Genomic DNA, 14526 nt, shown 5'->3' on the forward strand with positions numbered 1-14526 from the left:
TGAGTAAGTGACTGAGGAGTAGGGAGTGCGAGCAGCTCTTGAAAGGTTTCGGTGAGAAGGCACAGGTAAGGTCTTTATTTTTTTTTCTCTCGGTAAATCCTTAGTCCTTGATTCAGTGCAGGCAGGATGGCAGTTAGGGCAGTGGAATGCCCCTTCTGTAAGGTGTGGGATGTCAGGGAACCTCAGTCTCCCTGGTGACTACATCTGCAGGAAGTGCACCCAGCTGCAGCTCCTGACTGACCAGGTCAAGGAACTGGAGCTGGAGTTGGATGTACTCAGGACCATCTGGGAAGCTGAAAACCTCAGACTTTTACTGAGGTGGTCACACCCGGGGTACAGGCTTCAGATAGATGGGTGACCACCAGAAGTAAGGGGAGTAAGCAGTCAGTGCAGGGTTCCCCTGTGGCCATACCCCTCAGCAACAAGTATACCCCTCTGGATACTGCTGGGGGGGATGACCTATCAGGGCACAGCAGCAGCAGCCAGGTCAGTGGCACTGTGGCGGCTCTGCAGCTCAGCAGGGAAGGGTAAAGTCAGGGAGAGCAATAGTGATAGGAGACTCAATAGAGGAACAGACAGGAGATTCTGTGGCCGTGAAAGAGACGCCAGGATGGTGTGTTACCTCCCAGGTGCTAGGGTCGAGGATGTCTCAGAGCAGCTGCAGAATATTCTCAAGGGGGACGGTGAGCAGCCAGAGATTGTGGTGCACGTTGGCACCAATGATGTAGGTAGAAAGGAGGAAGAGGTCCTGTGCAGGAGTTAGGAAAGAGGCTGAAGAGAAGGACCTCCAAGGTAGTAATCTCTGGACTACTCCTAGTGCCACATGCTAGTCAGGGCAGGAATAGGATGGTAGAACAGATGAATGAGTGGCTGAGGAACTGGTGCAGGCCACAGGGTTTCACGTTCTTGGATCATTGGAACCTCTTCTGGGGCAGGGTTGACCTGTACAAGAGGGATGGGTTGCACCTCAACTGGAGAGGAACCAATATCCTGGCCGGGAGGTTCACTAGTGCTACTCGGGAGGGTTTAAACTAGTTTGGCCGGGGGATGGAACCCAGGGTACCGGGTCAGAAAGTGGAGGGATTGCGAGGAAGGGAGATGTCAGGGCTAGTAAACACAGGCAGGAGCAAAGTAACAGACACGATGGGACGGACAGGTTGAAGTGTGTGTACTTGAATGCTGGCAGTGTTACGGGTAAGTGTGATGAACTTGGAGCACGGATCAGTACACGGAACTGTGATGTTGTGGCCATGACAGAGACTTAGTTGAGAGAGGGACAGGAATGGGTGTTTAATGTTCCAGGGTTTTAGAAAAGATAGAGAGGGAGGTAAAAGGGGCTGGCTGGGGGAGAGCGGGGGGAAGGAGTTGCACTGCTAATCAGGGACAATATCACAGTTGCACTCAGAGGGGAGATAATGGAGGGCTCATCCACTGAATGTGTGGGTAGAACTCAAAGATAAGGAAGGTGCAATCACTCTGACGGGATTAGACGACAGACCTCCCGATAGCCACCGGGACATTGAGGAACGGATATGCAGGCAGATTAGGGAAAGGTGTAAAACTAATAGGGTTGTTGTCGTGGGGGACCTCAACTTCCCCAATATAAACTGGGACTTCCTTAGTGTAAGAGGGTTAGATGGGGCAGAATTTGTTAGGTGCATCCAGGAGGGTTTCTGAAATCAATGGGTCGATAGTCCAACGAGAGGAGGGGCCGTACTGGACCTGGTGTTGGGTAACGAGCCTGGCCAGGTGACCGACTTTTCAGTGGGGGAACAGTTCAGGGACAGTGACCACAGCTCCTTAAGTTTTAAGGTAGCTGTAGATAGGGATATGTATGGACCTTGCGGGAGAGTCTTACATTGGAGCAGGGCAAATTACTGGAGCATTAGGCAGGAACTAGGGAGAGTTAATTGGGAACAGCTGTTTTTGGGCAAGTCCACATCTGACATGTGGAGGGTATTTAAAGACCAACTGCACAGGGTACAGGACAGGGATGTTCCAGTGAGAAGGAAGGACGAGGATGGCAGGATAAGAGAACCTTGGATGTCGAGAGAGGCGGTGAATTTAGTCAAGAAGAAAAAGCTCAGGAAGCCAGGATCGAACAGAGCACTTGAGGATTATAAAGAAGCCAGAAAGGAACTCAAGAAGGGAATTAGGAAAGCCAGGAGGGGCCATGAAAAGTCCTTGGCAAGTGGGATTAAAGAGAATCCCAAGGCATTCTATACATACATCAAGAGCAAGAGGATAACTAGGGAGAGGGTAGGACCACTCCAGGATAAAGGAGGGAACATGTGCATGGAGGCAGAGGATGGGGGTGAGGTCCTCAATGAGTACTTTGCATCGGTATTTACCAAACAGAAGGACGTGGGGGACAGGGAGGTCAGTGCGGAGCGTGCTAATATGCTGGGGCATTTCGAGATAAAGGAGGAGGTGGTGTTGGGTCTCTTAAAGAGTATTAAGGTGGATAAATACCCAGGGCCTAATGGGATATACCCCAGGTTATTGAGAAAGGCAAGAGATGAGGTTGATGGGGCCTTGACCAAGATCTTCGTGTCCTCGATCGCCACAGGCGAGGTCCCGGAGGACTGGTGAGTAGCTAATGTTGTTCCATTTTTCAAGAAGGGAAACGGATAATCCAACTATAGACCGGTGAGTCTCGTGTCAGTGGTAGGGAAGTTACTGGAGTGGATTCTTAGGGATGGGATTTATGAACATTTGGAAAACCAGAAATGATAAGTCACCTGGACCAGATGGACTACCCCCCTAGGGTTCTGAAAGAGGTAGCTGAAGAGACTGTGGAGGCATTTTCAAGAATCACTAGATTTGGGAGTGGTTCTGGAGGTCTGGAAAATCGCAAATGTCACTCCACTCTTTAAGAAGGGAGGGAGGCAAAAGACAGAAAATTATAGGCCAGTCTGCCTGACCTCAGTGGTTGGTAAGATGTTAGAGTCCATTATTAAGGATGAGGTTTCGGGGTACCTGGAAGCTCATGATAAAGTAGGCTGAAGTCAGCATGGTTTCCTGAAGGGGAAACCTGTTGGAATTCTTTGAGGAAATAACAGGCAGGATGGACAAAGGAGAGTCGGTGGATGTTGTTTACTTGGATTTTCAGAAGGCCTTTGACAAGTAACGGGGCGACCAGAACTGAATGCAATACTCCAGATGCAGCCTAACCAGAGTTTTATACCGCGGCGACATAACTTCCTGACTCTCGAACTCAGTGCCTTGACTTAGCGACGCAAACATGACATTTGCCTTCTCTACTGCCCTATCAACCTGTGCAGCCACTTTCAGGGAGCTATGGACTTGGACCCCAAGATCCCTCTGCTCATCAACACTGTTAAGGGTCCTGCCATTAACAGTGTGCTGTCTCTTTACCTTTGACCTCCCAAGGTGCAACACTTCACATCTGGCCAGGTTGAACTCCATCTGCCATTTCTCCGCCCATATCTGCAACTGATCTATCCTGCTGTCTCCTTTGGCAGTCTCCTACACTATCCACAACACGCACATGAGGCTGCTAAACAAGATAGGAGCCCACGGTATTACAGGAAAGGTACCAGCATGGATAGAAGATTGGTTGACTGGCAGAAGGCAAAGAGTGGGAATAAAGGGGGCCTTTTCTGGTTGGCTGCTGGTGACTATTGGTGTTCCGCAGCGGTCGGTGTTGGGTCTGTTACTTCTCACGTTGTATGTTAATGATCTGGATGAGGGAATTGAGGGCTGTGTGGCCAAGTTTGTGGATGATACAAAGATAGGTGGAGGGGCAGGTAGTGTTGAGGAAGCAGGGAGTCTGCAGAAGGACTTGGACGGGTTGGGAGGATGAGCAAAGAAGTGGCAGATGGAATACAGCGCAGGGAAGTGTACGGTCATGCACTTTGGTAGAAGGAATAAAGGCACAGACTATTTTCTAAACGGGGAGCGATTTCAGAAATCGGAGGTGCAAAGGGGCTTGGGAGTCCTAGTGCAGGATTCCCTGAAGGTTAACTTGCAGGTTGAGTGCGTAGTAAGGAAGGCAAATGCAATGTTGGAATTCATTTTGAGAGGGCTAGGATATAAAAGCAAGGATGTACTGCTGAGGTTTATAAGGTGTTGGTTGGACCACATTTGGAGTATCGTAAGCAGTTTTGGGCCTCATATCTAAGGAAGGATGTGCTGGCATTGGAGACGGTCCAGAGGGGGTTTACAAGAATGATCCCGGGACTGAAAGGGTTAACATATGAGGAATGTTTGATGGCTCTGGGCCTGTACTCGCTGGAGCTTAGAAGGATGAGGGGGGATCTCATTGAAACTGACCAAATATTGATAGATAAGATAAGATCTTTATTAGTCACGTGTACATCGAAACACAGTGAAATACATCTTTTGCGTAGTGATTTTTTGGGGGGCAGCCCGCAAGTGTCGCCACGCTTCCGGCGCCAACATAGCACACCCACAACTTCCTAACCCGTACGTCTTTGGAATGTGGGAGGAAACCAGAGCACCCGGAGGAAACCCACGCAGACACACGGGGAGAACGTACAAACTCCTTACAGACAGCGGCTGGAATTGAACCCAGGTTGCTGGTGCTGTAAAGCATTATGCTAACCACTATGCTACCATGCCTGCCTGAAAGGCCTGGATAGAGTTTCTTAACTCTACCCACAAGGATTCTACAACTTCTGATCCTATGTAACTTCTTTCTAAGGATTTGATTTCATTTTTTACCAACAGAGCCACCCCACCCCCTCTGCCCACCTGCCTGTCTTTTCGATGGGATGTGTATCCTCAGATGTTTAGCTCCCAGCTGTGATGCCTCTGTGATGCCCACAACGTCATACCTGCCAATTTCTAACTGTGCTGAGCTCACCTACCTTATTTCACGTATTGTGTGCATTCAAATATAACAGCCCCAGCCCTTATTCACCACCCTTCTGCTCAAACTTGTCTCTGTTGTCTGAAGTTAAATTCTTATCCCTTTTTAAACCTTCTGTCTTATTCTTTATTCTGGAGACTTCAGTAACCTCACCTGTGCTCTCCTCCCCTTTTATCCATACTTTTCCAGTCCGTTGAACCCACCCCCTACTGTTTAGTTTAAAGCCCTATCTACAGCCCTAGTTATGCCATGCACCAGGACCCTGGTCCCAGCATGGTTCAGGTGGAGCCTGTCCCATCGGAACAGCTCCCTCCTTCCTCAATACTTGTGCCAATGTTCCAGGAATTCAAACCCACTTCTCCCACACCAATCTTTGAGCCTCACATATAACTCTCTGATCTTATTGACCCTGTGCCAATTTGCACATGGCTCAGGTCGCAATCCTGAGATTATTACCTTTTTTGGTTCTGCTTTTTAATTTAGTCCCTAGCTGCTCAAATTCCCTCAGCAGAACCTCTTTCCTTCTTCTGCCTACGTCGTTGGTACCCATGTGGACCATGACAACTGGATCTTTCCCCTCCCACTCCAAATTCCTCTGCAGGTCAGATGAGATGTCCCAAACCCGGGCACCAGGCAGGCAACACAGCCTTCGGGACTCTCGATCCTTGCGACAGAGAATTGTGTCCATTCCCCTGACTTTACTATCCCAATCACAACTAAATTTCTCTTCTCTCCCCCCTCCTGAATGGCTCCCTGAACCGCGGTGCACGGTTCGGTTGCTCATCCTTCCTACAGACCCCACTCTCATCCGCACAGGGAGCAAGAATCTCAGACCCGTTGGACAAGCTCAAGGGCTGAGGCTCCTCCAGCACTACCTCTTGGATCCCCCTACCTGCCTCACGCACAGTCACACCCTCTTGTCCCTGACCACAGACCAAATTTGAAGCAGTTAATCTAATGGCTGTGACTGCCCCCTGAAACACAGCGTCCAGGTAACTGTCCCCCTCCCTGATGCGTCGCAGTGTTTGAAGCTCAGATTCCAGGTCATCAACTTTGAGCCTGAGTTCCTCGAGCAACCAATACTTGCTGCAGATGTGGTTGCCAGGAACCACGGTGGAGTCCACCAAGAACCACAGTGGGGTCTACCAGCAACCACATCATGCAGCTACAACACATCACCTCATCCTGCATCCCTATTTTATTTAATTAGTTGTAATTAGTTTTTTTTGTTATCAACTCTTCAGGGTTCCAGGAACTCAGTGTAAGCTCACTCTGAGCTGTGAGGAGGAAGGTTTTGTAGAACTAAACCTTCCTCCTCACAGGCTAACAACTTGGGCAGGAAACTCTGAAACTGGAGCGTTCCCCTGAAGGTTGTAACCAATTCTGGGTCAAGCTTCCAACTCCAAAAATTCAGCCATGTCAAGATTGAGACTGGTTCACCTAAAGTATCCTGCTGATTCCCCCCCCCCCCCCGCAGCATGGCGCTCCCTCAGCACTGCCCCCCTCCCGCAGCGTGGCGCTCCCTCAGCACCGCCCCCCCCCCCGCAGCGTGGCGCTCCCTCAGCACCGCCCCCCCCCCTCCCGCAGCGTGGTGCTCCCTCAGCACCGCCCCCCCCCCTCCCGCAGCGTGGCGCTCCCTCAGCACCGCCCCCCCCTGCAGCGTGACCCTCCCTTAGTACCGATCCCCCCCCCCCCCACAGCGTGACCCTCCCTGATTCTGACCATCTCTGCAATGCTCTGGAAATTCCTGGTTAAAACCCAGAGGTCCGCCCCATGTTTGGCGTGGTTGGGGTGCTCGGAAAGGGCCCATTGATGTGCTCTACAGTTTTATGCTTCTACTGTGAGTAGCACAGAATCGATGGGCTGAAGATCCTCTTCCCTTGCCGTAGCTCTCCAGGTCTCTGGGATATTTGGTGTTAGTTGGTACTCGGGGCACCACAGCTGTGTGCGGAAGGAGTAGTGAGCTGGAATGGTGGAGAGCTGACCATCTGGATCGGAAATTGAAGCAGACTGCTGGACAGAGTGAGTGCCTCAATGTGGGCTGACGTGTCAGTCCTCAGAGCCGAATGTGACAACTCTCCTGTGCACACAAAGACCCAAGAAAGCAGTGAACCGCTCGGCATGAATCAAATGCAAATCCTTGCCTAACTTCTGCAAAGATTTCCCACTCTGTCTTTTTGTTTCATCAATGAATGCGTGGCCACAGGCTCTGATACACCAGCCTCTGAGACGAGCATCTGTCGCACGGACTCGGCCCACGTTCTGCCGCACTCACTGCTTTCACATGATCTTTGAATCACACGCTGGCTCTTAAAGGTACATCCTCACCACAAATACAAACCGAGCACCATGGGTTATCCCTACTGGAATACAACACAGCAGCAGAGAACTTTGTTCAACTTCTATTGAAGTTTGGTTAGACCGTTCCTGGACCTTGGTTTATTTATTTTGTAATTTATAGTTATCTTTACATCTTGCACTGTACTGCTGCTGCAACAACAAATTTCACAACATATTCCAGTGATAGTAAACTTGATTCTGATTCTGAAATTTGTTGTTTTGTGGCAGGGTAGAGGGATATGGGCCAAACGCGGGCAATCATAGTCGGCATGGACCAGTTGGGCTGAAGGGCCTGTTTCTGTGCTGTATGACTCTATGACTCTAGTTTTAAATTAACCCAAAATAAACACAAGGACAAAAGTTGAGAGAGAGAAATATAATCTGAGGTAGTGTTTACCCAATCTCCATCATTCTCTGTCCTCTGGTCCTTGACCCCTCCCCAAGTGGGAACAGTCTCTCTCCATCCACTCTGTCTGTACCTGTCCTGATTTCAAATCCCTCTGTCAGACCCCCTCACAACCTCCTCTGTTCCCAGGAGAACAACCCCAGCTGAGAAATGGGGGGGGGGGGCTATGTTGGGGGGGAAGGGTTAGATAGATCTTAGAGCAGGATAAAATGTCGGCACAACATTGTGGGCTGAAGGGCCTGTACTGTGCTGTAATGTTCTGTGTTCTCTGGTCCATCCACAGAACTAACGTCCCTCGTCCCTGGAATTATTCAAACTACAGACAAACAACTTGGTTGCTGTTGTACTGAGGGAGTGCCACACTGCTGCAGGGGCTGTCACTGGAATGAGGTGTTGAGCCAAGGGCCTGACTGTTATCTCAAGTGGATGTGAAAGATCCCAGACTGTCGAATGAAGAAGAGATAATACTTCTGCTGCCGTCAGCAAATACTTATCCCTCAAACCAACATCACTAAAGCATTTCTCATCTCTTCCTCCACTGCCCCCTGCAACTCAAAACTGTTTAGTCTGTTGCCCAGTGTTGACGAAGTATAATACAGTGACACAGGTAATAGAGCTGCTGCCTCACAGTGCTAGAGACCTGGTTCGATCCTGACCTCCGGTGCTGTCTGTGTGGAGTTTGCATGTTCCCCCAGAGACCTGGTTCGATCCTGACCTCTGGTGCTGTCTGTGTGGAGTTTGCATGTTCCCCCAGAGACCTGGTTCGATCCTGACCTCTGGTGCTGTCTGTGTGGAGTTTGCATGTTCCCCCAGAGACCTGGTTTAATCCCTACCTCCGGTGCTGTCTGTGTGGAGTCTGCACATTCCCCCTGTGATCGTGTGGGTTTCATAGAGTCACAGAGAAATACAGCACAGAAACAGGCCCTTCAGCCCACCTAGTCTGTACTGACCATCAACTACCCATTTACACCAACCCCATTTTATTCTCCCCACGTTCTCACCAACTCCCCCCAGTCTCTACCCCTCACCCACACACTAGAGACAATTAACCCACTGACCCGTACGTTGTTGGGACGTGGGAGGAAACCGGGGCAAGCCCACGCGGTCGTTGGGAGGATTTGCGAACTCCACACAGACAGCGCCGGAGGCCAGAATCGAACCGGGGTCTCTGGAGCGTGTGAGGGAGCATCTCTACCAGCTGTGTCAGTGCCATGCCCAGGTGCTCCGGTTCCCTCCCAAACCCCAAAGATGGGTTAATCGACCACTGTACAGCAACACTATGACCACTTTGCACTACAATGGACTTTGTTCTTTTTTGTTCTAATTGTGTTCTTTCTTGTACAATTTATGTTTAATTTGTGTTTTTCTTGTGAATGTTGTGTCTCAAAGTCGAGTTTGTCACATGCATTGTCACAAGTCCATGTGTGCACAGGTGCAATGGAAAACTTACAGCAGCATCACAGGCACAGAGCATCAGATACACAACATGCAAGTAAGTTTTTCATTGTACTTGGTCATATGACAATAAACTCGACTTTGAGACACAACAGTCACAAGAAAAACATGAGTTATACGTAATTTTTCCAAGAAAGAACAAAATAAACCAAGAAAGAACAAAATAAACTAAGTCCATTGCACCTCTGCACACATGTGGCAATAAACTCGACTTGACTTTCTCCACAGACGCTGCCTGACCTGCTGAGTGTTCCCAGCCTTCTTTTGCCCTGATCTCTGGGGGAGTTGGCTGTAAGGCTTGTGGGGAGGGGTGGAAGAGACATCACACACCCCTCACCCTCCCGCCTCTCTTCGCATTCCGAAACCAATCCCAAACTCCGGAAAGAGCCGAAACGAGCCGAAAGTCTGTCCGAGCGGAGCGCGGTCACGTGCTCCCGGGTCGGGCGAGCCTGCAGGGGGGAGACAGAGAGAAAAGTTTCATCCAAAGTTGCCGGTGACCGGCCGCCCGCTTCACAGAGCCCTTGGGGAAAGCCTCTGCTGAGCTTATTAAAGCAATGTGCCTACGAATTCCCACTGGCCGAGGTTGCTGAGACCAGGAGCTGGCTGAACGAGGTCAGAAACTTTCTGTAACTTTAATTGAACTTATCCCGGGCACACGCGTTCGGCGCCGCGACCGAGCACGGCTGAAGCTGACAAGGAGGCACTGAATCAGGTTTCATCCTCTCTCCGCGTGAACGCGCACTCGGGTCTGTTTAAAACAACCCTGATCAGTAAAGCGTTGGTTTGAGCTGCTGTCTGGTATGACAGCAAACTCTGCACAGTGTTTGCTAGGGGCAGGAGGTTGGCTCTCAGCTCAGCCTCAGAGTTTGTCGCTTTGTATGGTTGCGAAGGGGATATTGTATTCTCAGTCCCATTGAATTGTATCTCTATACAAACCCTGATGTGTTTGGCTCTGGTTATTTTAAAGTGGCTGTTTCTTAACACTTTGGGTATGTGTCAATAGAGGGATAGAATTTCACATGCCCCGGCTCTCCACAGAACAACTGACGGCTCCTTCCTAGCACTGATTAGAAGTAATTTTTAGTCTTTATTCGTTTGCTCAACGCTGTTGGGTCTGGTTGGTGCTATAATGATTTAAAATTCTGTGTGTGTGTGTGTATGAGAGAGAGAGGGAGACCAGTTACAGAGAAAGAGGGTGTGTGAGAGTTTGTGTGTGAGAGACCAGTCACAGAGAGAGAGAGGGAGATCAGGAAAAGATAGAGAGGGTGTGAGTGAGTGGCAGTGTGTGTGTGTTGAGGTGACAGAGAGAAGGAGATGTCTGAATGTGTGTGAGAGAGAGTGAATGTGTATGTAAGGAGACAGATCAGTGTCAGAGAGAGAGAGAGAGAGAGATGGACAGTGGGTGAAGGATTGGGCAGATTTCAGAAGCCAGCTGAGGGTTAATGGGGAGAGGCGGCAGGAGCTTCAGAGACAACATCAGGAATATAGAGAGATTACAGAAATATTTTGTGCCTGCCTCCACAACAGAGGGCAATTTAAAACACCACCCCTGAGATAAGGGGAGGTGAGGGTAAATGACTGGAGAATTAAGGGATACCATGAAGCCTTCAGGTCTGGCCAATGTCCCCAGCCCTGAAGACGTGATGTTATACCTTATAGTTCCTTAATGCACAGGAGGAGACCATTCAGCCCTGCAGGTTCTGGGAGAAATACTATCAAATCCCTTCCCACTGACCTCCCTGAAATTGTTCTCTCTCTATTCCCGTCAACCCCACCCCCCAGATTCTACACCTCACCCACACACTAGGGGCAATTTACAGTAACCGAATAAACCTACCAGCCTGCACCTCATTGGGATGTGGGAGGAAACCGGAGCATAGGTAGACGGGGTGGTTAAGAAGGCTTATGGAATGCTTAATCGGGGTATTGAGTACAGGAGTCAAGAAGTTATGATACATCTCTATAGAAGTCTGGTTTGGCTGCATTTAGAGTATTGTGTGCAATTCTGGTCACCTCACTACAGGAAGGATGTCGAGGATTTAGAGAGGGTGCAGAGGAGGTTTACTAGGATGCTGCCTGGATTAGAGGGCATGTGCTATCAGGAGAGGGTAGACAAACTTGGGCTCTTTTCTCTGGAGTGGTGGAGGCTGAGGGGTGATCTGTTGGAAGTGTATAAAATTATGAGGGGCATAGATAGGGTGGACAAGCAATATCTTTTTCCCATTATTGAACGATCCAATACCAGAGGGCATGCATTTAAAGTGAGAGGGGGTAGGTTCAGAACAGACGTGAGGGGTACGTTTTTTTACTGAGAGAGTGGTGGATGCCTGGAATGCGTTGCCTGATAGGGTGGTGGAGACAAATTCATTGGGGGCTTTTAAGAGAGGCTTGGATGGGCACATGAATGAGAGGAAACTGGAGGGATATGGGCATTCTGTAGGTAGGAGGGATTAGCTATGTCGGCACAACATTGTGGGCCAAAGGGCCTGTTCTGTGCTGTTCTACATTCACCCGGGCGGTCATGGAGAGAACGTGCAAACTCCAGACAGACTAACCAGAGGTCGGGATCGAACCCAGGTCTCTGGAGCTGTGAGGCAGCAGCTCTACTTGCTGCACCAGAGAATGCGGGTGTATTAGATGTGATTTTCCAAAATTCTCCAGATTCCCAGCAGCTTGGGAACCTCCCACATAATGGGTGTATTGAAGAGAGCCGGGAGGTGGGGAGCAGCAAACTGAAGCCTGGTTACCCTGCTGTCTGTCACTGTGGAAGGTGCTGGATTAACTGTTAAGGAAGTAGGAACATGCAGTGCAGTTCGGCAGAGTCAACACAGTTTTGCAACAAGAAAATTGTGCTGACACAACACAGCAACACGAGAAAACAGGAGCAGGAGTAGGGAGGCCATTTGGCACCTCTAGCCTGCCCCACCATTCGGTCTGTTTTTGGCTGATCCAGGCTGACCTCAATTCTTCTTCCATGCCAGTTCCCAGCTCCCTCAATTCCTCAACCTTTCCAATATTTATTGGCCTCCACTTCAAGTACCCCCAGTGATCCAGCCACCCCAACCCTCTGGGGTAATGGAACCATAGAACACTACAGCACAGAAAACAGGCCATTCAGCCCTTCTAGTCTGTGCCAAAACTCTATTCTGCTAGTCCCATTGACCTGCACCCAGTCCATAACCCTCCAGACCTCACCCGTCCATGTGTCCATGTATCTATCCAATTTATTCTTAAAACTTGAGAGTGAGCCCGCATTTACCACATCAGATGGCAGCTTGTTCCACACTCCCTGCACTCTCTGAGTGAAGAAGTTCCCCCTAAACCTTTCCCCTTTCACCCTAGAGCCATGTCCTCTCGTACTTATCTCTCCTAATCTAGGTGGAAAGAGCCTACTCGCATTTACTCTGTCTATACCCCTCATAATTTTGTAAACCTCTGTCAAACCTCCCCTCATTCTTCTGCGCTCCAAGGAATAAAGTCCTAACCTGTTCAATCTTTCCCTGTAACTCAACTCCTGAAGAACCAGCAACATTCTAGTAAATCTCCTCTGCACTCTTTCAATCTTACTGAATTCCAGAAATTCACCACGATTTGCGTGAATTTTTTTTTTGAGGGTGTAATGAGCAGAATCAGATTTATTATCACTGACTTGTATGACGTGAAATTTGTTGTTTTGCAACCATTTAACAGTGCAAAGTCACAGCATTACTATAATTTACAAAAATAAATAGTACTAAAAAAAAGTAATAATAAGGTAGTGTTCATGGTGATTGAAAAATTGGCTTATTATTGTCACATGTACTGAGGTACAGTGAAAAACTTGTCTTGCATTCCGATCGTACAGATCATTTCATTAAAACAGTGCATCGAGGTAGTACAAGGGAAAACAATAACAGAATGCAGAATAAAGTGTTACAGTTACAGAGAAAGTGCAGTGCAGGCAGACAATAAGGTGCAAGGTCATAACGAGGTAGATTGTGAGGTCAAGGGTCCATTTTATCGGACTAAGGAATGAAAGGCAGAGAGGAAGGAGCTGTTCCTGAGAATCGTTGAGTGTGGGTCTTCAGGCTCCTGTACCTCCTCCCCGATGGTAGTAACGAGAAGAGGGCATGTCCTGGAAAATCAGGGTGGAATAATGGGAACTGCTATTTGGATTTCCAAAGGGAATTCGATAAGGTGCCACAGAAACGGTTAATGCACAAGGTATGATCTTGTGGCAGTTGGTAATGCATTGGATTGGCTAACTAGCAAAAATAAATGGGCCATTTGATCTTGGGTAGCTACAGAGATCAGTGCTGGGGCCCCAGTCGATTACAATCTATGTTAATGTCTCGGACAAAGGAAGGTGGGAGCAGAGAGAATGACTGAGGTGGGTGGGGGGTCTTTGATTATGTTGGCTGCTTTCCCGTTGCCTCAGTAAAGCAGCCAACGTAATCAAAGAGCCCACCCACCCCGGACATTCTCTCTTCTCTTCCCTCTCATTGGGCAGAAGATACAAAAGCCTGAAAGCACGCACCACCAGGCTCAAGGACAGCTTCTATCCTGCTGTAATCAGACTTTTGAACGGACCTCGTGGTAAATTAAATTGGTTTGTTATTGTCACATGTACCAAGGTACAGTGAAGAGCTTTGTTCTGCATGCCATCCATACAGATCATATCATCACATCAGTGCATTGAGGTAGTACAAGGGAAAACAATAACAGAATGCAGAATAAAGTGTTACAGTTACAGAGAAAGTGCAGTGCAGGCAGACAATAAGGTGCAAGGGTCATGATAAGGTACATTGTGAGGTCAAGAATCCAGGTCAAGAGGTCTGTTCAATAGTCTTTTAACAGCAGGATAGAAACTGTCCTTGAGCCTGGTGGTACGTGCTTTCAGGCTTTTGTATCTTCTGCCCGATAGGAGGGGGGAGAAGAGAGAATGTCCGGGGTGGCTGGGGTCTTTGATTATGTTGGCTGCTTTACCGAGGCAGTGAGAAGTGTAGACAGAGTCCATGGAGGGGAGTCTGGTTTCCATGATGTGCTGAGCTGTGTCCATAACTCTGCAGTTTCTATCCCGCTGTTATCAGACTCTTGAACAGACGTCTTATATGACAAGGGTGAACTCTTGATCTCACAATCTACCTTATTATGGCCCTTGCACCTTATTGTCTGCCTGCACTGCACTCTCTCTGTAACACTTTATTCTGCATTTCCTTCTCACTACCTCCATGTACTTACGTTTGGAATGATCTGTCTGGATGGCGCGCAAACAAAGTTTTTCACTGTATCTCGGTACGTGTGACAATAATAAACCAATTACCGGTGTATTGTCACCAGGTTTGCTGCATTAGGTGAGAAAGTCTGAGGCAAGGAGACAGAAAGGGGAAGAGGGTAAATGAGGGTGTAGAAGAACTGGCAGGTGGAGTTCAACAAGGATACATCTCCTTTGTTAGGAAAAGTAGGAAGGTGGGATAACGCCTAAACAGAG

General features: G+C 48.9%; 1 protein-coding gene across 3 annotated transcripts in view; it reads left to right on the forward strand.

Annotated features, from left to right (window-relative positions):
• The first annotated feature begins 9333 nt into the window (after positions 1-9333).
• LOC127575716 (arf-GAP with Rho-GAP domain, ANK repeat and PH domain-containing protein 1-like) overlaps positions 9334-14526 on the forward strand; it is a 119267-nt gene continuing 114074 nt past the window's right edge. For all 3 annotated transcript variants that reach the window (XM_052025713.1, XM_052025715.1, XM_052025716.1), the window contains exon 1: positions 9334-9668. The gene's annotated coding sequence lies outside the window, so the exon portion shown is untranslated. The remainder of the gene's footprint in view (positions 9669-14526) is intronic.

The sequence above is a fragment of the Pristis pectinata genome, chromosome 11 (assembly GCF_009764475.1).
Source record: "Pristis pectinata isolate sPriPec2 chromosome 11, sPriPec2.1.pri, whole genome shotgun sequence".
Classification (NCBI taxonomy): Eukaryota; Metazoa; Chordata; class Chondrichthyes; order Rhinopristiformes; family Pristidae; genus Pristis; species Pristis pectinata.